Below are 25714 nucleotides of genomic sequence, written 5' to 3' on the forward strand. Positions count from 1 at the left end.
AGACAAAGTATTTCTACTTTGGGAAAAGTTCAGAAGGCGCAGAAAGCTGTCTCGTGGACTTTTCCTTAAATGGCGAAACATTCTGCCGAAGACTGACGAAGACAGAAGATGCAAGAATGTCACGACCCAACCCAGGCCATGACCGGCGCATAAATTAAACTAACTTTAATCTATGCTAGCCTTAATTCTGAACAATTGAAAATTTCAAAGTTTATTAGCACAATATCAAACTCATCTCAATTACATCAATAAACCTTAAAGGAATCAAATGTGCAAGTCTAAACCTCAATAATCAAAGTTCTCTAAAGAATAAAATAAAGCTAAATTCTAAATCAGTCTCCTTCAACATCAATCCAAGAGTTATCTCACGAACAGGGACCTTAATCTAAAAAAGAAAGATTCAACATGGTATGAGATTTTCGTCTATACGAGCGAAAACCTCAGTGAGCAATAGCTATAGCACACAACAGAAAGGGAACAGGCAGGCAAGCTGATACTTTTAAATTATGACAAATATAGTTCAAAATATAATATTTCAAAATCAGTTAAACTAAAGGGGCAATATAAGATAATCAATCCCAAAATGCTGACAATCAATTGTCAAACATAACACTCAAGCCTTTCAAAATATCAAATATTAGAATAATCAGAAAATAAGACAAAAGCTTTAAAACACATGGTACAGTGTAACAGAGTGGTGACACTGCACACCACTAGGGCCAGATAAATGGTAAGCGCTACCAATAACAGATACAGATAACAGATAATTGCCTTCACCGACCTTATTAATGATTCTAATGTTGACACGACTGACGACAAAACTGACAACTGACATCATGACTTGAAGACAAATGCAAAATCCTAATGTTATGAAGATCGGTGAGAGGCCAGATAACAGATACAGATATACTGAGCACTTGTACCAGTTTGAAAACATGTAATATACATATATAAATCAGAAAATCATAACTGATTGAACAAATTATCAGATTTCTAAAATAAAAGTAATAACTGCGATAAATCGCGTATCAGAAAGTACAGATTATATCAAATCAAATTTTAATACTTTCAGAGTAACTGATAATAAAACAGATCAAATGTAAAGGCCTGTTCCCAGAAGATACGCTCTAATACTAAGGATATTTAGTAAACACCAGGTTCAAAATATACGTTTTTATGAAAGAAAATATACAGTCAAATGCTAATTTTTGATAAACCGTTTTCAGTCTGATATTTCAATCAAATAGGGTCATGTACTATAATTACCACTCACCTGAGATTTGAAACAATGCTTCGCCTAAGATCACGAATTCTTGTTGATTAATCGTCCAAGGGAACTTCTGAACCTCCTATTGAACAAGAACGACGGAAACCGAATGAATTAATCTAAACTCGAATAGGAACTAAACTGTCACGGACACTAAACGTTAAGGAAAGGGGATTAATGTACTTTCTAAAAGAAAGATGAGCACCCTATAAACATAATTTCTAAGTTGGGAGGTAAGGAAATCAGAGTTTAAAACATATAACTAAAACGATTGATAGATATTAAAATATTACGTAACTGATAGATGTACTGATTATAAAAAAAAATTCTAGGCGGAAGAATAAAAGTGAAATCTAGCTTAGCTTTTTTTTTTCAATACATGTTTCATACCCAAAGATTTAATGGCCTAAAAATATACTATAATGTAAATAATCTTGTGAACCCATGATGATAAAGACAATTGGACAAAAAATTGATTTGAATCCTAATTACTAACCCCTGTTTTCAATGTGCAGGAATTATTTGGTGGAGAAAGGATTGCTAGCCACTTGGACATCATAGCACTAATATAAAAAGAATAAACCATTGATTTGGAGGTGATGAACTTACTCGGATAGATGGATGAACAGATAAAATGCAAAAATCGATTCCGCTTGCGACCTCGACGGCAAAGAAAAAAGGAAAAGGTTTGACGGCAGTCCTTCAAAAGGTATTTTGGAGAAAACTGTTTTCTTTTAAGAGGCTAGGTTTTCACAAACATAAGATAATGACTTAAATTGGGGATTTAAAATATAGCTCTAATATAATTAAAATAACTATAACCACCTAATTAACTAATAGGTACTATAAAATTAATATATATATGTATATATATATATATACATATTTGACAAAACCAAAAGTACTATAAATCAAATACACATAGATTATTTAGGTTAGGGTCATTACATTCTTCCCCCCTAAAGAAAATTCGGTCTCCGAATTCAAATTATAAGGACACTAACCTGAAATATCGAATAAATGAGGGTATCTAATTCGCATCTCGGATTCAGTCTCCCAAGTGGCTTCACTGCTAGAGTGGTTTTGCCAAAGAACTTTAACTAAAGGAATCTCTTTTGAACACAGCTTTCGAACTTGATTGTCTAAAATCTTTATAGGTTGCTCCTCACAAGACAGATCATCTCTAACTTGTATAGTTTGAGGTTGCAAAACATGAGAAGTATCTGGAATATATTTCCTAAGCATCGATATGTGGAATACCGGATGAACCTTAGAGAAATCAGGTGGAAGAGCTAACCGATATGCAACTGCACCAATCCTTTCAAGAATCTCAAACGGACCTACATAACGCGGACTCAATTTTCCTTTCTTGCCAAACCGCATGATTCCTTTCATCGGAGAGACCTTCAAAAACACGTGATCGCCGATCTGAAATTCTACATTCTTGCGCCTCGGATCAACATAACTCTTTTGTCTACTCTGAGCTGTTAAGAGTCTATCACGAATAACACGAACTTTATCTGAAGTCAACTGTATCAACTCAGGTCTTGTAAGTCAACTGTATCAACTCAGGTCTTGTAAGCTTCATAAGGTGCCATCTCAATGCTAGCTTAATAGCTGTTGTTATAGGCAAACTCTACCAAAAGTAAATGATGATCCCAATTTTGGCCAAAATCAAAAATACAAGCTCGAAGCATATCCTCTAAAGTCTGAATAGTCCTCTCTGACTGCCCGTCCGTTTGAGGATGAAAAGCGGTGCTAAACTGAAGTTTTGTACCAAGTGCTTGCTGAAATTTCTTTCAGAACCGAGAAGTAAATTGAGTACCACGATCTGACACAATAGAGGCTGGAACTCCATGAAGTCTAACAATCTCATCAATGTATAACTGAGCAAGCTTAGAGAAATCATAAGTTGTCTTCACATGAAGAAAATGAGCTGACTTAGTTAAACGATCGACTATCACCCAAATAGAATCATACCCTCCCCTAGTACGAGGCAATCCTACCACGAAGTCCATAGCAATGTTCTCCCACTTCCACTCAGGAATAGGTAATAGTTGGAGCAACCCAGACGGTCTCTGATGTTCTGCCTTGACTTGTTGACAAGTAAGGCATTTGGCAACAAAGTCTGCAACATCTCTCTTTATTCCACTCCACCAGTATAACTCCCTTAAATCTCTATACATCTTAGTGGAACCAGGATGAACTGTATAAGCTGAACAGTGTGCTTCCTCCAAAATTTCCCTTTTTATATCATCAACATTAGGAACACACAGTCTAGTCCCATAACGAAGAACTCCATCGTCACCAATCACGAAGTCTTGAACCTTACCCTGACAAACACCATCCCTAACTTTACACAATTGAGGATCTTCTTGTTGGGCTGCCTTGATTCTATCTAACAGAATGGGTCTAACACGAAAATGAGCTACTAACGCTTCAGATGTTGCCTCAAATTCTACTCTTTGATCAATCAATTCATGAATATCACCAATCAAAGGTCTCATCACTACGGAAAGATGAGCTAAGCTACCCAGAGATTTCCTACTTAAAGCATCTGCTACAACGTTTGCTTTCCCTGGATGGTACTGAATTGTGCAATCATAATCCTTGAGAAACTCCACCCATCTTCTCTGCCTCAAATTTAAATCACGCTGATCAAAGATGTATTTGAGACTTTTATGGTCAGTGAAAATCTCACATGTCTCCCCATACAAGTAATGTCTCCATATCTTCAGCGCAAAGATCACTGCTGCCATTTCCAAATCATGAGTTGGATAATTCTTTTCGTGCTGCTTTAATTGGCGAGAAGCATATGCAATCACATGACCATGTTGCATCAATACACAACCCAGACCCACCCTTGAAGCATCACAAAACACTGTGTAGCCCCCCGATCCAGATGGAAGAGCTAACACTAGTGCTGAAGTCAAACGAACTTTCAATTCTTCAAAGCTCTTCTCACACGCTTCTGACCACTGAAACTTCACATTCTTCTGGGTTAACTTGGTTAAAGGAGAAGCTATTCGAGAAAAGTCTTGCACAAAACGTCGATAATAACCCGCTAACCCAAGAAAACTTTGAATCTCCGACACTGAACTAGGCCTTGGCCAATGAAGAACAGCATCAACCTTCTTCTGATCAACACTCACCCCATCTTTGGATACTATGTGCCCTAAGAATGCGACACTATCCAACCAGAATTCACATTTTGAGAACTTAGCATACAACTGGTTCTCTCTTAAGGTCTGAAGAACAAGCCTCAAATGCTGCTCATGTTCTTCTTTACTTTTAGAATACACCAGAATGTCATCTATAAACACTATCACAAAACGATCAAGGAAGGGCTTAAACACCCTATTCATTAGATCCATAAAAGCTGCAGGAGCATTAGTGAGACCAAAAGGCATCACCAGAAATTCATAGTGACCATACCTAGTCCTGAAAGCTGTCTTAGGTATGTCAACATTTTTAACCCTCAAATGATGATAACCGGACCTCAGATCGATCTTAGAAAAGTACTTTGCACCCTGGAGCTGATCAAATAGATCATCAATTCGAGGAAGAGGGTATTTGTTACGTATTGTGACCTTGTTCAGCTGTCGATAATCAATGCACAATCTCATTGATCCATCCTTCTTCTTCACAAACAACACAGGAGCACCCCAAGGAGAGACACTAGGGCGGATGAACCCTTTGTCAAGCAAGTCTTGCAGTTGTTCCTTCAACTCCTTTAGTTCAGCAGGAGCCATTCGGTAAGGAGGCATAGATATGGGTCTTGTTTCGGGTGCTAAGTCAACACAGAAATCGATTACTCTTTCAGGTGGCAAACCTGCCAAATCTTCAGGAAAAACATCAGCAAACTCATTCACCACATCAACATTCTCCAACTCGACACCCTTTGCTTGAGTATCCTTAACATAAGCTAGAAAGCCTTCACAGTTCTTATACAACAATCTTCTTGCAGCAATAGCAGAAATAAGACTATGAGGAGCCATGCTACGATCTCCTTGAAATTGAAATTCTATCTCCCCAGGAATTTTGAAAGTTACTAACTTGCTATAGCAGTTTAAAGAGGCATGATATGAGGCTAACCAATCCATTCCCAAAAGCACATCAAAATCTAACATTTCAAGTAATACAAGATCAGCTAAGAGTTCCCTTTCCCCTACTTTTACTAAGCAATTCTTAAAAGCTAGATTTATGTCAAGGACATCTCCTATAGGTGTTGCCATAGATAACGGACAATCTAACATAGTGGGTGGTACACCAAATATCATAGAAAAACAAGGAGAAACAAAGGAATGTGTAGCACCAGGATCAATCAAAACTCTAGCATCAAATGAACATACAGAAATGGTACCTGTCACCACTGCATTAGATGCCTGAGCATCCTGCTGTGTCAGAGCGAAGGCTCTAGACTGACCTCGACCTGCTGTTGCATGATTAGGAGCTGAGTTGGGACCTCGACCACCCTGACCTCGACCTCCTGAACTCTGGCCTCTACCACCATACTGAGAAGATGGCTGAGTACCGACAAAAGGAGTAGAAACTGTATCCTGACTCACATCTAGTGTTGTGTTACTGCTTGGGCAATCCTTTCTTCTATGTCCCACCTGACCACAGCCAAAACAAGCCCCTGTTGCTCGATGGCATGGAGAGTTACCATGGAATTTACCGCAAAGCTGACAAGTAGGGAATGATGATCTAGAGGAACTTTGACTATTCTGAGTACTAGTGGACTGAGCTCTCTGACCATATCTCTGATTATTCTTGGAGTATTGCCCTCCTTGACCAGGTAAGGAATGGGACCCATGAGATACTGAATAGTTACTTCCCCTACTATGCTGACCACTCTGGTTGTCATATCGAGCACGTTTGTTCTGATCACGAGCCCTACGCTGATCATCAAACATCTCCATCTGCCTGGATCGATCCACCACTTCCTCAAAGCTAGACAATCGTAGAGGAGCAATTCGGTCTAACAGTCTGTCCCGAAGTCCCCTCTCAAACCTCATTGCCTTCCTCTCCTCAGTTGGAATAAGATGCTCACCAAAACGAGCAAGTCGAGTGAATTTCATTTCATATTCACTCACAGTCATACCACCCTATTTCAGCACTTCAAACTCTAAAGCTTTAGCTTCCTTAACACTAGGAGGAAGGAACCTCTCTAAGAAAGAATCACGGAACTGTGGCCAAAGGAAAGCGTTATCAAGTCCATTCCCTCTCTTAGAAAGATACCAACTACGCGCCACTCCTTGTAACTGATTCCCTGCTAACAATACCATCCTAGCACTGGTGCATCCCAAGACCTCATAACATCTGTCCATAGCATCCAGAAAATCCATAGGATCTGTTACAGAATCCTCACCCGAAAACTTTAGAGGTTGTAACCTCAAGAAGTCACTGAGATCCTGTAATTGAGCTCTATCATTAGGTATAGCAGATCCTGTAGTTCTTGGTTGTCTGTTTTCACCTACCACATTTGTTAGCCTTTCAACTGCTTGAAAGACCCCTTGCAATCCAGCAGCCAAATCAGTGTTAGATATTTGAGTAGGCTGAGAGGTTGAAGCTGTACGCGTGGGCTGAGATGACCCTCCAGCTGGTTGCAAAATTGGTTCAGATGCTGGAGCTGGTCCTCCAATAGGGTGTGAAGCTCCCCCATCAAGTTGGGATGAATTCTCAACGGTCACCCTACTCCTAGTACTAACATTAACCGTATTCTTGCCTCTTTTTCTTCCTTTAGGAGGCATGATTACCTATCCATGCAGCAGAGTTAGACACTTTAGCAAATGAGATATTGAAAATGAGTAAATAAGAAGGTCCAGATAGATATGCAAGATAAGGGATACGAACAGAACACGTGAATCTTATACAGTCAGTCTATAAGAACCTAAACCTAGGCTGTGATACCACCTTTGTCACGACCCAACCCAGGCCATGACCGGCGCATAAATTAAACTAACTTTAATCTATGCTAGCCTTAATTCTGAACAATTGAAAATTTCAAATTTTATTAGCAGAATATCAAACTCATCTCAATTACATCAATAAACCTTAAAGGAATCAAATGTGCAAGTCTAAACCTCAATAATCAAAGTTCTCTAAAGAATAAAATAAAGCTAAATTCTAAATCAGTCTCCTTCAACATCAATCCAAGGGTTATCTCACGAACAGGGACCTTAATCTGAAAAAGAAAGATTCAACGTGGTATGAGATTTTCGTCTATACGAGCGAAAACCTCAGTGAGCAGTAGCTATAGCACACAACAGAAAGGGAACAGGCAGGCAAGCTGATACTTTTAAATTATGAAAAATATAGTTCAAAATATAATATTTCAAAATCAATTAAACTAAAGGGGCAATATAAGATAATCAATCCCAAAATGCTGACAATCAATTGTCAAACATAACACTGAAGCCTTTCAAAATATCAAATATTAGAATAATCAGAAAATAAGACAAAAGTTTTAAAACACATGGTACAGTGTAACAGAGTGGTGATACTGCACACCACCAGGGCCAGATAAATGGTAAGCGCTACCAATAACAGATACAGATAACAGATAATTGCCTTCACCGACCTTATGCATGATTCTAATGTTGACACGACTGACGACAAAACTGACAACTGACATCATGACTTGAAGACAAATGCAAAATCCTAATGTTATGAAGATCAGTGAGAGGCCAGATAACAGATACAGATATACTGAGCACTTGTACCAGTTTGAAAACATGTAATATACATATATAAATCAGAAAATCATAACTGATTGAACAAATTATCAGATTTCTAAAATAAAAGTAATAACTGCGATAAATCGCGTATCAAAAAGTACAGATTATATCAAATCAAATTTTAATACTTTCAGAGTAACTGATAATAAAACAAATCAAATGTAAAGGCCTGTTCCCGGAAGATACGCTCTAATACTAAGGATATTTAGTAAACACCAGGTTCAAAATATACGTTTTTATGAAAGAAAATATACAGTCAAATGCTAATTTTTGATAAACCGTTTTTCAGTCTGATATTTCAATCAAATAGGGTCATGTACTATAATTACCACTCACCTGAGATTTGAAACAATGCTTCGCCTAAGATCACGAATTCTTGTTGATTAATCGTCCAAGGGAACTTCTGAACCTCCTATTGAACAAGAACGACGGAAACCGAATGAATTAATCTAAACTCGAATAGGAACTAAACTGTCACGGACACTAAACGTTAAGGAAAGGGGATTAATGTACTTTCTAAAAGAAAGATGAGCACCCTATAAACATAATTTCTAAATTGGAAGGTAAGGAAATCAGAGTTTAAAACATATAACTAAAACGATTGATAGATATTAAAATATTACGTAACTGATAGATGTACTGATTGTAAAAATAAAATTCTAGGCGGAAGAATAAAAGTGAAATCTAGCTTAGCTTTTTTTTTCAATATATGTTTCATACCCAAAGATTTAATGGCCTAAAAATATACTATAATGTAAATAATCTTGTGAACCCATGATGATAAAGACAATTGGACAAAAAATTGATTTGAATCCTAATTACTAACCCCTGTTTTCAATGTGCAGGAATTATTTGGTGGAGAAAGGATTGCTAGCCACTTGGACATCATAGCACTAATATAAAAAGAATAAACCATTGATTTGGAGGTGATGAACTTACTCGGATAGATGGATGAACAGATAAAATGCAAAAATCGATTCCACTTGCGACCTCGACGGCAAAGAAAAAAGGAAAAGGTTTGACGGCAGTCCTTCAAAAGGTATTTTGGAGAAAACTGTGTTCTTTTAAGAGGCTAGGTTTTCACAAACATAAGATAATGACTTAAATTGGGGATTTAAAATATAGCTCTAATATAATTAAAATAACTATAACCACCTAATTAACTAATAGGTACTATAAAATTAATATATATATGTATATATATATACATATTTGACAAAACCAAAAGTACTATAAATCAAATACACATATATTATTTAGGTTAGAGTCATTACAAAGAATACTATTGGCCAACGACGCTGAGCACGCCCAGAGTGACAACGACAGGAAGCCGTTTCCCTCCAACGGTTATTTCGAAATTCGAAATGACCAGGTGCCTCAAGTGTCACTATAGAAAGGCCATCCATTTGCTTCAATCAATGCAGAACATCAAGTTGTCGAAACGCTGACCAAATTCATACTCGAAGATTCTGTGAGAAAAGCAAAGCAAATACCTTACACCAATTTCCATATTATTGTGTAAAAGTCTAGAGTGATTTCCAATCATCTAAAGTGTCTTAGCAATCGTTGTTTAGGACAAACACTTTATCATTTCTAGAAGAATAGAAAGGAGAGGCTGAGTACTCGGTTATAGTACTAAGTGTAGATATAGGAGTGAGTAGAGGTATAGAGGAAGGTACTCTTGTTATACTCAGCTTCTAGTTGTAAAAGGTTTCGTGCTCTACCTTTAAAGAGCTCAGTAGAGAATTCAAAAAGCTCGGAACGAGTTCCGGGGACTGGACGTAGGCGGAGAGGCCGAACCAGGATAAGTCTGCTGAGTAATATCTTTCCAACCCTTAAACTCCTTTAATATATATTGCTTGCTGTGAAAACTGACTAAGTAAAGAGCTCACACTGAGTTAAGTTAACTAAGAAGCTGAGTTCAGGAATAGACTCTAAGTGTTATCTCCTGACTCAAGTAAAGAAGCAGACTTAGTCACAAGTTGACTAAGCTTGTGTCTTGAATCTACTTAGTGACGCTGTGTAATCCTTTTCATAAGAAAAGAAGTCAGCCTTAACGGACGAAAATTTTAAATAGTTCCTATCCCCTCCCCCCTTGGAACTAACTTGTCACGTTAAAAGGGACCAACAATATGTGCTTTTGTGGAGCGGTGGCAGCCAGATACGTCATCATTTCACATGCCATTTGGGGAGATGACGATTGTCACACCCAACCCTAGACGACTTCAATCGGCATCTGGCGTGAAATAGAAAGATCACAATCAATACTTAGGAGTCTCCAAATTATCCAAATATCATAAATTTCTAACTTTTCAAGTATTCCTCTAAGATATATATTCTAAATAAATCAATATCCTTACTACATTAGTCATTCAAGAACCTCAACATATTTACCAACTCCATTACATTACAATTGAAATACTAAGGTTCTAATAATAATTCTAACAATAAGTAACAACTTCCAATCCTCGCCTAATCGGTCGGTAATCTTCTCTACACTTGTACTTTCTCACCTAAAAACATTTAAACATTTAAAAACGTGAGACAGAAATCTCAGTAAGAAACTAACAGCTATAAAAACCAACTTTACTTGACATAGCTATATATATATATATATATATATATATATATATATATATATATATATAAGGATTTAATCAAAACCTTATAAAATATACTCAAAAGTTAAGTTCATATAACTTTATATATATAATGCATCTTATCAAAATGAATCAAAACAAATAAACGTTTCATTAAACCAATTCATAATCAAATAAATGTTTTATCAAACCAACTTGTAATCAAATAAGTGTTTTATCAAACCAACTCGTTTCCAATCAAACGTAAAACCTTATATCAAAATCAATCATAACCGAAAACTTAATTCAAATGAACTTAAAACATTGTATCCATCCTCGAGTTTCTCCCCTTAAGTATCAATCCATAACCACATATATAGTCGAGACGTCTCTTAACATTGCCTATCCCATATGGTCTTACCCGACACTTCTTTGCCATACCGAATAGGTCTTCAGACTGTGTACACAGACCATGTCCCTCACTGAACATGGTCTTCAAATAAAAAACCACCGATCCGGATAACTCTCGATGGATATAAAATCATAAAATCATAACGTACTCAAATTTCCTTTTACAATCAAATTCCAAACTATTTCATAATCATAAATCATTTGGTTTCAATTAGCCCTTTTGTATCATAAAAATCATATTTGCACTTCAATCCAAAATAATACAACAATAACCGCAACAGATTTCTCAATCAAAAAACAATTCGTAAGAAATCATCAAATTCATTTTATTCAATATATATATACATTGAAACCAAAAACATATATGTATATATGTAAATCAACCAAATCAAGCCTTAAATCAACATAATCAAGTAAAATCTGAAAATCACATAGAAGCATAATCAATAGCTTCATTTGAACCGCAATTTCACAATAAAAAGCAAAATCATGAAAAACCCTAATTTGACAAAATTCCTGCATAACCCTAAAATATCAATTTCTGAAAAATCTTTGATATATATTTATCTATATACATAAAACTCAAAATATAGTTGATAGTTACTTACCTTGGCTACTAATTGAGGAAAATACACCCGATCGATTCGTCTCTAAATTCTGTCTAAGACGTTTCCTTCCAAACATTACCGAAACTCAAAAACTCTTTGGCTAGGACTTAGATCTATGTATAAGGATGCTATGGTTTCAATTTCGAGTGATTCGGACGGTCGAATTTCCATAAATCAAAGAAACGGTAGAGAAACGGTCGAGGACCGATAAAAATGACGAAGAAAACGAAAAAGGAAAGAAACAGAGAAAAGAAAAAGAAAAAAAAAACAAGAAAAGATGATCCTCATCTTCTCCAACTCTTCGCATATATATATCCAAATCTGGCGAATATCCAGTTTGGTCCTCCATCTTTATATAATCTTTTAAAAATTACTCTAAACTTTTAATTTACACCTAAAACCATCAAATTAACTTCAAACTTTTCCTATAGCACCGAATTAACTTCACACATCCAATAATTATAATATATACTAATGTCAAAATATAAATTTTAGAAATTTAGACACGGACGTGACAATTCTCCCCACCTTAAGAAATTTCGTCCTCGAAATTCATATTCTCTAATCTAAATTTTCTTCCTCAAATAATCTCCAAGCTCATGAAGTTATTTCTAATTATCAAGATTCCTGATAATCATCATAGGACCCCCTCCATCAACTTCATCATTTATCAATATCGATATCTTTGTAACAATCATTTAAATATAACTCTTAGTAACTATACCCTTCAACCTAGTCAATTCCATAACCAATAAATCCACAATAAAACTTCAAATTTCATATATACAATTTTATATGATATGATACACTTTATATTCGTATTTTCCTAACATACATGAGACAGAAATCTCAGTAAGAAACTAACAGCTATAAAAACCAACTTTACTTGACATAGCTATATATATATATATATATATATATATATATATATATATATATATATATATAAGGATTTAATCAAAACCTTATAAAATATACTCAAAAGTTAAGTTCATATAACTTTATATATATAATGCATCTTATCAAAATGAATCAAAACAAATAAACGTTTCATTAAACCAATTCATAATCAAATAAATGTTTTATCAAACCAACTTGTAATCAAATAAGTGTTTTATCAAACCAACTCGTTTCCAATCAAACGTAAAACCTTATATCAAAATCAATCATAACCGAAAACTTAATTCAAATGAACTTAAAACATTGTATCCATCCTCGAGTTTCTCCCCTTAAGTATCAATCCATAACCACATATATAGTCGAGACGTCTCTTAACATTGCCTATCCCATATGGTCTTACCCGACACTTCTTTGCCATACCGAATAGGTCTTCAGACTGTGTACACAGACCATGTCCCTCACTGAACATGGTCTTCAAATAAAAAACCACCGATCCGGATAACTCTCGATGGATATAAAATCATAAAATCATAACGTACTCAAATTTCCTTTTACAATCAAATTCCAAACTATTTCATAATCATAAATCATTTGGTTTCAATTAGCCCTTTTGTATCATAAAAATCATATTTGCACTTCAATCCAAAATAATACAACAATAACCGCAACAGATTTCTCAATCAAAAAACAATTCGTAAGAAATCATCAAATTCATTTTATTCAATATATATATACATTGAAACCAAAAACATATATGTATATATGTAAATCAACCAAATCAAGCCTTAAATCAACATAATCAAGTAAAATCTGAAAATCACATAGAAGCATAATCAATAGCTTCATTTGAACCGCAATTTCACAATAAAAAGCAAAATCATGAAAAACCCTAATTTGACAAAATTCCTGCATAACCCTAAAATATCAATTTCTGAAAAATCTTTGATATATATTTATCTATATACATAAAACTCAAAATATAGTTGATAGTTACTTACCTTGGCTACTAATTGAGGAAAATACACCCGATCGATTCGTCTCTAAATTCTGTCTAAGACGTTTCCTTCCAAACATTGCCGAAACTCAAAAACTCTTTGGCTAGGACTTAGATCTATGTATAAGGATGCTATGGTTTCAATTTCGAGTGATTCGGACGGTCGAATTTCCATAAATCAAAGAAACGGTAGAGAAACGGTCGAGGACCGATAAAAATGACGAAGAAAACGAAAAAGGAAAGAAACAGAGAAAAGAAAAAGAAAAAAAAACAAGAAAAGATGATCCTCATCTTCTCCAACTCTTCGCATATATATATCCAAATCTGGCGAATATCCAGTTTGGTCCTCCATCTTTATATAATCTTTTAAAAATTACTCTAAACTTTTAATTTACACCTAAAACCATCAAATTAACTTCAAACTTTTCCTATAGCACCGAATTAACTTCACACATCCAATAATTATAATATATACTAATGTCAAAATATAAATTTTAGAAATTTAGACACGGACGTGACAATTCTCCCCACCTTAAGAAATTTCGTCCTCGAAATTCATATTCTCTAATCTAAATTTTCTTCCTCAAATAATCTCCAAGCTCATGAAGTTATTTCTAATTATCAAGATTCCTGATAATCATCATAGGACCCCCTCCATCAACTTCATCATTTATCAATATCGATATCTTTGTAACAATCATTTAAATATAACTCTTAGTAACTATACCCTTCAACCTAGTCAATTCCATAACCAATAAATCCACAATAAAACTTCAAATTTCATATATACAATTTTATATGATATGATACACTTTATATTCGTATTTTCCTAACATACATCAAATCTCACTTTAATAAATTTAAATCACAATTGATTCCATCAATTGCATATATATCAAATATATTTCACCTATCTCCAAGTTCTATAGACTTCAAAAATATCACTTTTGAACCGCTAATATGTATGATATTATATTTTTCTTAAACTTCAAATAATCTGAATCAATGATTTGCATCAGCATATAATCTTACTTCATCATAATAATAATACTTATATCTATAATTTTTCACTCCAATCATTATTTATATTATAATCGTCAATCATTAGCATCAACATCACCAATATAAACTTCATTATGATGATACAATTTCCTATCAATAAGAGTCATTTCATAAACTCTTAATATCAACATCACTCTTATAATTCTCTATTTAACTCCACAAAATCAATTAAGCTAACATGCTATTTTTTTGTCTTATAATCACCACTATATATACCATCAATCCAACCAAATAAACTTCAACCATCTCTCCAAACTATATAGTCAAGTAATATATGATACATAAATTACGAAAATCAATGTTTTTTTTCTGTCTTCTCCAAACTCCAAATAATATCTTTACACCCATAAAAGTCAATAAATCTATAATATCATTTGATTTTCTTATTTGACCTATAAACACTCAATTTGATCCTTATATAAACTTAAACCATAATCACACAAACTTCAACTAAAAATAACTTCTATTAACAATACATGTACTACAAAATTTCAATTATCAACATATATATCCTCTCATATCATATTTATCTCTTAAATCTCCCAATCATTAATCAACTTCCAAATCCATGAAATGAAACCTCCATATTTTATCTTTCTCAATCCAATATCTATTATCTCCAATTGACCACTTTATCCTTAGACCAACTTATCATGTAAACCAGTAGCAGTGTCTCTCAAATCAAGAGAAAAAAAAATCAAAACAAAAACCAAATTCCGGTTAATAGCTAAAAAGACCACAGATGTCGTTTCCAGCCTAACTTCTTCATACGGAGTCCGATTAAGGCGATTCAAAAACCCCTGGAAACGTAAGAAAAAAATAAAGAATTTTCATTTAGGACTCTATGACAGATTCAGCGTATATCTGGTCGAAAAATACATCATAAGATTCAGATACGAATCTGATCTTCCAGCAACACCTATATAGACAATTATCTATTATCTCTAGCTCAAAGTTATAATTTACACATATCTCATATATGTATGGTTGTAAGCTAACTATTAAACTCTGAAATATCAACTCCAAGTCATACTTAATATCAAGTATGTAACCCATGTCGCCCAAATATCAATACACCCAATATTTTACTAACCATCAAATCTCATTTCTACCCCTCATTAGCTAGTTACTCAATCCTCGAAAAATTCCAAATTATTTCTTAGCTTTCACCAAATATCTCTATTCCTCAATTACTATCAACCTTAGGTCCGAAGAATTTAACCTAGAGCTCTGATACCAAACTGTCACACCCGACCCTAGACGACTTCAATCGGCATCGGGCGTGAAATAGAAAGATCACAATCAATACTTAGGAGTCTCCAAATTATCCAAATATCATAAATTTCTAACTTTTCAAGTATTCCTCTTAGATATATATTCTAAATAAATCAATATCCTTACTACATTAGTCATTCAAGAACCTCAACATATTTACCAACTCCATTACATTACAATTGAAATACTAAGGTTCTAATAATAATTCTAACAATAAGTAACAACTTCAAATCCTCGCCTAATCGGTAGGTAATCTTCTCTATACTTGTACTTTCTCACCTAAAAACATTAAAACATTTAAAAACATGGGACAGAAATCTCAGTAAGAAACTATCAGCTATAAAAACCAACTTTACTTAACATAGCTACATATATATATATATATATATATATATATATATATATATATATATATATATTTTATAAAAGGATTTAATCAAAACCTTATAAAATATACTCAAAAGTTAAGTTCATATAACTTTATATATATAATGCATCTTATCAAAATGAATCAAAACAAATAAACGTTTCATTAAACCAATTCATAATCAAATAAATGTTTTATCAAACCAACTTGTAATCAAATAAGTGTTTTATCAAACCAACTCGTTTTCAATCAAACGTAAAACCTTATATCAAAATCAATCATAACCGAAAACTTAATTCAAATGAACTTAAAACATTGTATCCATCATCGAGTTTCTCCCCTTAAGTATCAATCCATAACCACATATATAGTCGAGACGTCTCTTAACATTGCCTATCTCATATGGTCTTACCCGACACTTCTTTGCCATATCCAATAGGTCTTCAGACTGTGTACATAGACCATGTCCCTCACTGAACATGGTCTTCAAATAAAAAACCACCGATCCGGATAACTCTCGATGGATATAAAATCATAAAATCATAACGTACTCAAATTTCCTTTTACAATCAAATTCCAAACTATTTCATAATCATAAATCATTTGGTTTCAATTAGCCCTTTTGTATCATAAAAATCATATTTGCACTTCAATCCAAAATAATACAACAATAACCGCAACAGATTTCTCAATCCAAAAACAATTCGTAAGAAATCATCAAATTCATTTTATTCAATATATATATACATTGAAACCAAAAACATATATGTATATATGTAAATCAACCAAATCAAGCCTTAAATCAACATAATCAAGTAAAATCTGAAAATCACATAGAAGCATAATCAATAGCTTCATTTGAACCGCAATTTCACAATAAAAAGCAAAATCATGAAAAACCCTAATTTGACAAAATTCCTGCATAACCCTAAAATATCAATTTCTGAAAAATCTTTGATATATATTTATCTATATACATAAAACTCAAAATATAGTTGATAGTTACTTACCTTGGCTACTAATTGAGGAAAATACACCCGATCGATTCGTCTCTAAATTCTGTCTAAGACGTTTCCCTCCAAACATTGCCGAAACTCAAAAACTCTTCGGTTAGGACTTAGATCTATGCATAAGGATGCTATGGTTTCAATTTCGAGTGATTCGGACGGTCGAATTTCCATAAATCAAAGAAACGGTGGAGAAACGGTCGAGGAACGATAAAAATGACGAAGAAAACGAAAAAGGAAAGAAACAGAGAAAAGAAAAAGAAAAAAAACAAGAAAAGATGATCCTCATCTTCTCCACCTCTTCGCATATATATATCCAAATCTAGCGAATATCCAGTTTGGTCCTCCATCTTTATATAATCTTTTAAAAATTACTCTAAATTTTTAATTTACACCTAAAACTATCAAATTAACTTCAAACTTTTCCTATAGCACCGAATTAACTTCACACATCCAATAATTATAATATATACTAATATCAAAATATAAATTTTAGAAATTTAGACACGGACGTGACAATTCTCCCCACCTTAAGAAATTTCGTCCTCGAAATTCACATTCTCTAATCTAAATTTTCTTCCTCAAATAATCTCCAAGCTCATGAAGTTATTTCTAATTATCAAGATTCCTGATAATCATCATAGGACCCCCTCCATCAACTTCATCATTTATCAATATCGACATCTTTGTAACAATCATTTAAATATAACTTTTAGTAACTCTACCCTTCAACCTAGTCAATTTCATCACCAATAAATCCACAATAAAACTTCAAATTTCATATATAGAATTTTATATGATATGATACACTTTATATTCGTATTTTCCTAACATACATCAAATCTTACTTTAATAAATTTAAATCACAATTGATTCCATCAATTGCATATATATCAAATATATTTCACCTATCTCCAAGTTCTATAGACTTCAAAAATATCACTTTTGAACCGCTAATATGTATGATATTATATTTTTCTTAAACTTCAAATAATCTGAATCAATGATTTGCATCAGCATATAATCTTACTTCATCATAATAATAATACTTATATCTATAATTTTTCACTCCAATCATTATTTATATTATAATCGTCAATCATTAGCATCAACATCACCAATATAAATCTCATTATGATGATACAATTTCCTATCAATAAGAGTAATTTCATAAACTCTTAATATCAACATCACTCTTATAATTCTCTATTTAACTCCTCAAAATCAATTAAGCTAACATGCTATTTTTTTGTCTTATAATCACCACTATATATACCATCAATCCAACCAAATAAACTTCAACCATCTCTCCAAACTATATAGTCAAGGAATATATGATACATAAATTACGACAATCAATGTTTTTTTTTGTCTTCTCCAAACTCCAAATAATATCTTTACACCCATAAAAGTCAATAAATCTATAATATCATTTGATTTTCTTATTTGACCTATAAACACTCAATTTGATCCTTATATAAACTTAAACCATAATCACACAAACTTCAACTAAAAATAACTTCTATTAACAATACATGTACTACAAAATTTCAATTATCAACATATATATCCTCTCATATCATATTTATCTCTTAAATCTCTCAATCATTAATCAACTTCCAATTCCATGAAATGAAACCTCCATATTTTATCTTTCTCAATCCAATATCTATTATCTCCAATTGACCACTTTATCCTTAGACCAACTTATCATGTAAACCAGTAGCAGTGTCTCTCAAATCAAGAGAAAAAAAAATCAAAACAAAAACCAAATTCCGGTTAATAGCTAAAAAGACCACAGATGTCGTTTCCAGCCTAACTTCTTCATACGGAGTCCGATTAAGACGATTCAAAAACCCCTGGAAACGTAAGACAAAAATAAAGAATTTTCATTTAGGACTCTATGACAGATTCAGCGTATATCTGGTCGAAAAATACATCATAAGATTCAGATACGAATCTGATTTTCCAGCAACACCTATATAGACAATTATCTATTATCTCTAGCTCAAAGTTATAATTTACTCTTATCTCATATATATATGGTTGTAAGCTAACTATTAAACTCTGAAATATCAACTCCAAGTCATACTTAATATCAAGTATGTAACCCATGTCGCCCAAATATCAATACACCCAATATTTTACTAACCATCAAATCTCATTTCTACCCCTCATTAGCTAGTTACTCAATCCTCGAAAAATTCCAAATTATTTCTTAGCTTTCACCAAATATCTATATTCCTCAATTACTATCAACCTTAGGTCCGAAGAATTTAACCTAGAGCTCTGATACCAAACTGTCACACCCGACCCTAGACGACTTCAATCGGCATCGGGCGTGAAATAGAAAGATCACAATCAATACTTAGGAGTCTCCAAATTATCCAAATATCATAAATTTCTAACTTTTCAAGTATTCCTCTTAGATATATATTCTAAATAAATCAATATCCTTACTACATTAGTCATTCAAGAACCTCAACATATTTACCAACTCCATTACATTACAATTGAAATACTAAGGTTCTAATAATAATTCTAACAATAAGTAACAACTTCAAATCCTCGCCTAATCGGTAGGTAATCTTCTCTATACTTGTACTTTCTCACCTAAAAACATTAAAACATTTAAAAACGTGGGACAGAAATCTCAGTAAGAAACTATCAGCTATAAAAACCAACTTTACTTGACATAGCTACATATATATATATATATATATATATATATATATATATATATATATATATATATATTTTATAAAAGGATTTAATCAAAACCTTATAAAATATACTCAAAAGTTAAGTTCATATAACTTTATATATATAATGCATCTTATCAAAATGAATCAAAACAAATAAAGGTTTCATTAAACCAATTCATAATCAAATAAATGTTTTATCAAACCAACTTGTAATCAAATAAGTGTTTTATCAAACCAACTCGTTTTCAATCAAACGTAAAACCTTATATCAAAATCAATCATAACCGAAAACTTAATTCAAATGAACTTAAAACATTGTATCCATCATCGAGTTTCTCCCCTTAAGTATCAATCCATAACCACATATATAGTCGAGACGTCTCTTAACATTGCCTATCTCATATGGTCTTACCCGACACTTCTTTGCCATATCCAATAGGTCTTCAGACTGTGTACACAGACCATGTCCCTCACTGAACATGGTCTTCAAATAAAAAACCACCGATCCGGATAACTCTCGATGGATATAAAATCATAAAATCATAACGTACTCAAATTTCCTTTTACAATCAAATTCCAAACTATTTCATAATCATAAATCATTTGGTTTCAATTAGCCCTTTTGTATCATAAAAATCATATTTGCACTTCAATCCAAAATAATACAACAATAACCGCAACAGATTTCTCAATCCAAAAACAATTCGTAAGAAATCATCAAATTCATTTTATTCAATATATATATACATTGAAACCAAAAACATATATGTATATATGTAAATCAACCAAATCAAGCCTTAAATCAACATAATCAAGTAAAATCTGAAAATCACATAGAAGCATAATCAATAGCTTCATTTGAACCGCAATTTCACAATAAAAAGCAAAATCATGAAAAACCCTAATTTGACAAAATTCCTGCATAACCCTAAAATATCAATTTCTGAAAAATCTTTGATATATATTTATCTATATACATAAAACTCAAAATATAGTTGATAGTTACTTACCTTGGCTACTAATTGAGGAAAATACACCCGATCGATTCGTCTCTAAATTCTGTCTAAGACGTTTCCCTCCAAACATTGCCGAAACTCAAAAACTCTTCGGTTAGGACTTAGATCTATGCATAAGGATGCTATGGTTTCAATTTCGAGTGATTCGGACGGTCGAATTTCCATAAATCAAAGAAACGGTGGAGAAACGGTCGAGGAACGATAAAAATGACGAAGAAAACGAAAAAGGAAAGAAACAGAGAAAAGAAAAAGAAAAAAAACAAGAAAAGATGATCCTCATCTTCTCCACCTCTTCGCATATATATATCCAAATCTAGCGAATATCCAGTTTGGTCCTCCATCTTTATATAATCTTTTAAAAATTACTCTAAATTTTTAATTTACACCTAAAACTATCAAATTAACTTCAAACTTTTCCTATAGCACCGAATTAACTTCACACATCCAATAATTATAATATATACTAATATCAAAATATAAATTTTAGAAATTTAGACACGGACGTGACAATTCTCCCCACCTTAAGAAATTTCGTCCTCGAAATTCACATTCTCTAATCTAAATTTTCTTCCTCAAATAATCTCCAAGCTCATGAAGTTATTTCTAATTATCAAGATTCCTGATAATCATCATAGGACCCCCTCCATCAACTTCATCATTTATCAATATCGACATCTTTGTAACAATCATTTAAATATAACTTTTAGTAACTCTACCCTTCAACCTAGTCAATTTCATCACCAATAAATCCACAATAAAACTTCAAATTTCATATATAGAATTTTATATGATATGATACACTTTATATTCGTATTTTCCTAACATACATCAAATCTTACTTTAATAAATTTAAATCACAATTGATTCCATCAATTGCATATATATCAAATATATTTCACCTATCTCCAAGTTCTATAGACTTCAAAAATATCACTTTTGAACCGCTAATATGTATGATATTATATTTTTCTTAAACTTCAAATAATCTGAATCAATGATTTGCATCAGCATATAATCTTACTTCATCATAATAATAATACTTATATCTATAATTTTTCACTCCAATCATTATTTATATTATAATCGTCAATCATTAGCATCAACATCACCAATATAAACCTCATTATGATGATATAATTTCCTATCAATAAGAGTCATTTCATAAACTCTTAATATCAACATCACTCTTATAATTCTCTATTTAACTCCTCAAAATCAATTAAGCTAACATGCTAATTCTCTCATATCATATTTATCTTTTAAATCTCTCAATCATTAATCAACTTCCAAATCCATGAAATGAAACCTCCATATTTTATCTTTCTCAATCCAATATCTATTATCTCCAATTGACCACTTTATCCTTAGACCAACTTATCATGTAAACCAGTAGCAGTGTCTCTCAAATCAAGAGAAAAAAAAAATCAAAACAAAAACCAAATTCCGGTTAATAGCTAAAAAGACCACAGATGTCGTTTCCAGCCTAACTTCTTCATACGAAGTCCGATTAAGGCGATTCAAAAACCCCTGGAAACGTAAGACAAAAATAAAGAATTTTCATTTAGGACTCTATGACAGATTCAGCGTATATCTGGTCGAAAAATACATCATAAGATTCAGATACGAATCTGATTTTCCAGCAACACCTATATAGACAATTATCTATTATCTCTAGCTCAAAGTTATAATTTACTCTTATCTCATATATATATGGTTGTAAGCTAACTATTAAACTCTGAAATATCAACTCCAAGTCATACTTAATATCAAGTATGTAACCATGTCGCCCAAATATCAATACACCCAATATTTTACTAACCATCAAATCTCATTTCTACCCCTCATTAGCTAGTTACTCAATCCTCGAAAAATTCCAAATTATTTCTTAGCTTTCACCAAATATCTATATTCCTCAATTACTATCAACCTTAGGTCCGAAGAATTTAACCTAGAGCTCTGATACCAAACTGTCACACCCGACCCTAGACGACTTCAATCGGCATCGGGCGTGAAATAGAAAGATCACAATCAATACTTAGGAGTCTCCAAATTATCCAAATATCATAAATTTCTAACTTTTCAAGTATTCCTCTTAGATATATATTCTAAATAAATCAATATCCTTACTACATTAGTCATTCAAGAACCTCAACATATTTACCAACTCCATTACATTACAATTGAAATACTAAGGTTCTAATAATAATTCTAACAATAAGTAACAACTTCAAATCATCGCCTAATCGGTAGGTAATCTTCTTTATACTTGTACTTTCTCACCTAAAAACATTAAAACATTTAAAAACGTGAGACAGAAATCTCAGTAAGAAACTATCAGCTATAATAAAATATACTCAAAAGTTAAGTTCATATAACTTTATATATATAATGCATCTTATCAAAATGAATCAAAACAAATAAACGTTTCATTAAACCAATTCATAATCAAATAAATGTTTTATCAAACCAACTTGTAATCAAATAAGTGTTTTATCAAACCAACTCATTTTCAATCAAACGTAAAACCTTATATCAAAATCAATCATAACCGAAAACTTAATTCAAATGAACTTAAAACATTGTATCCATCCTCGAGTTTCTCCACTTAAGTATCAATCCATAACCACATATATAGTCGAGACGTCTCTTAACATTGCCTATCCCATATGGTCTTACCCGACACTTCTTTGTCATATCCAATAGGTCTTCAGACTGTGTACACAGGCCATGTCCCTCACTGAACATGGTCTTCAAATAAAAAACCACCGATCCGGATAACTCTCGATGGATATAAAATCATAAAATCATAACGTACTCAAATTTTCTTTTACAATCAAATTCCAAACTATTTCATAATCATAAATCATTTGGCTTCAATTAGCCCTTTTGTATCATAAAAATCATATTTGCACTTCAATCCAAAATAATACAACAATAACCGCAACAGATTTCTCAATCCAAAAACAATTCGTAAGAAATCATCAAATTCATCAATATATATATACATTGAAACCAAAAACATATATGTATATATGTAAATCAACCAAATCAAGCCTTAAATCAACATAATCAAGTAAAATCTGAAAATCACATAGAAGCATAATCAATAGCTTCATTTGAACCGCAATTTCACAATAAAGAGCAAAATCATGAAAAACCCTAATTTGACAAAATTCCTGCATAACCCTAAAATATCAATTACTGAAAAATCTTTGATATATATTTATCTATATACATAAAACTCAAAATATAGTTGATAGTTACTTACCTTGGCTACTAATTGAGGAAAATACACCCGATCGATTCGTCTCTAAATTCTGTCTAAGACGTTTCCCTCCAAACATTACCGAAACTCAAAAACTCTTCGGTTAGGACTTAGATCTATGCATAAGGATGATATGGTTTCAATTTCGAGTGATTCGAACGGTCGAATTTCCATAAATCAAAGAAACGGTGGAGAAACGGTCGAGGAACGATAAAAATGACGAAGAAAACAAAAAAGGAAAGAAACAGAGAAAAGAAAAAGAAAAAAACAAGAAAAGATGATCCTCATCTTCTCCACCTCTTCGCATATATATATCCAAATCTGGCGAATATCCAGTTTGGTCATCCATCTTTATATAATCTTTTAAAAATTACTCTAAACTTTTAATTTACACCTAAAACCATCAAATTAACTTCAAACTTTTCCTATAGCACCGAATTAACTTCACACATCCAATAATTATAATATATACTAATATCAAAATATAAATTTTAGAAATTTAGACACGGACGTGACAACGATTATGCTGCATGACGTTTGGGAGATTCTACATATCCTAGTGGAGGGGCGACTGGTGTCTGCTAGCATTGGTGGGGAACAACTTCAGTCGGTAGTGATGGAGTTGTTTGGGGTGACTAGAAATGAGCTGCTGGCTACTCATTGGAAAGGTGGCGGGGTATTCTGCACTTCAGTTGTCTCTTTATGCTTTGTAGGTCGGATGTCTGAGTTTGAGGCTATCGGGTGGATGTTTTTGATGTTCGGTCCCACCTTGTTTATATACAAGAGTGGCGACCGAATTCGACCCGCGTGCGTACTAGATTGACAGCGTTTGAGGTACGATTTCTACTTGTACAGCAATAAATTTTTTAAACTATATTAATTTACTTTTATAATAATTAACTTGTTACATTTGTAGGTGATATAGATGCCATACGGTCCTGACATAGTGACCCGCACTCCTAGGACTATCTATAGAGGATGGATACGATACCGGGATGTCATGGAGCCGTATATGCCTGATAGATGTCTCCGTCAGTTGGGGTATATCCAGATTGTACCCATGCCGTCTTTCAGGGGCACGAAGGTTGTACGTCCTTAGAATAGCAGTCGGTATCGGTTAGAGCATCCAGTTGTGGTTGTTGACGATAGTTGGGGATTTTTCCCAGCAGCATTGGCGCTCATGTTGATGATATACACTCTTGCTCAGATTCCATCAGCATGTGATGAGACGTACATGGAGTGGTACACTAGATATTCACATCCACACATCATGCCCCACATGGATGCACACCCACAGACGGTTCTCACTCGTTCGAACAGTGAGATTGTAAGTAATTTTGATTTTATCTGTTAATACGAGTTTTTAACAGTAATATTAATTAATAACATTTTGTTTTGTTTTTTGTTTTTGCAGTGGATTAATCGGTGGGCTACTGTGGGCACTGGCATGTTAGCAGCTCTTCGACGCGTAGATGAAGATACAGCAGAGGTGTGGGCGGAGGAAGTGGATAAGCTTAT

The 25714-nt window shown here is 33.1% G+C and overlaps 1 long non-coding RNA gene across 1 annotated transcript; it reads left to right on the forward strand.

Annotated features, from left to right (window-relative positions):
- The first annotated feature begins 1810 nt into the window (after nt 1–1810).
- LOC136202129 (uncharacterized) lies at nt 1811–25714 on the forward strand. Its single transcript, XR_010674319.1, has 5 exons — nt 1811–1976; nt 8853–9046; nt 24692–25030; nt 25113–25523; nt 25611–25714. It is a non-coding gene; the product is annotated as an uncharacterized lncRNA (long non-coding RNA).

This window comes from Euphorbia lathyris, chromosome 8 (assembly GCF_963576675.1).
Source record: "Euphorbia lathyris chromosome 8, ddEupLath1.1, whole genome shotgun sequence".
Taxonomy (NCBI): Eukaryota; Viridiplantae; Streptophyta; class Magnoliopsida; order Malpighiales; family Euphorbiaceae; genus Euphorbia; species Euphorbia lathyris.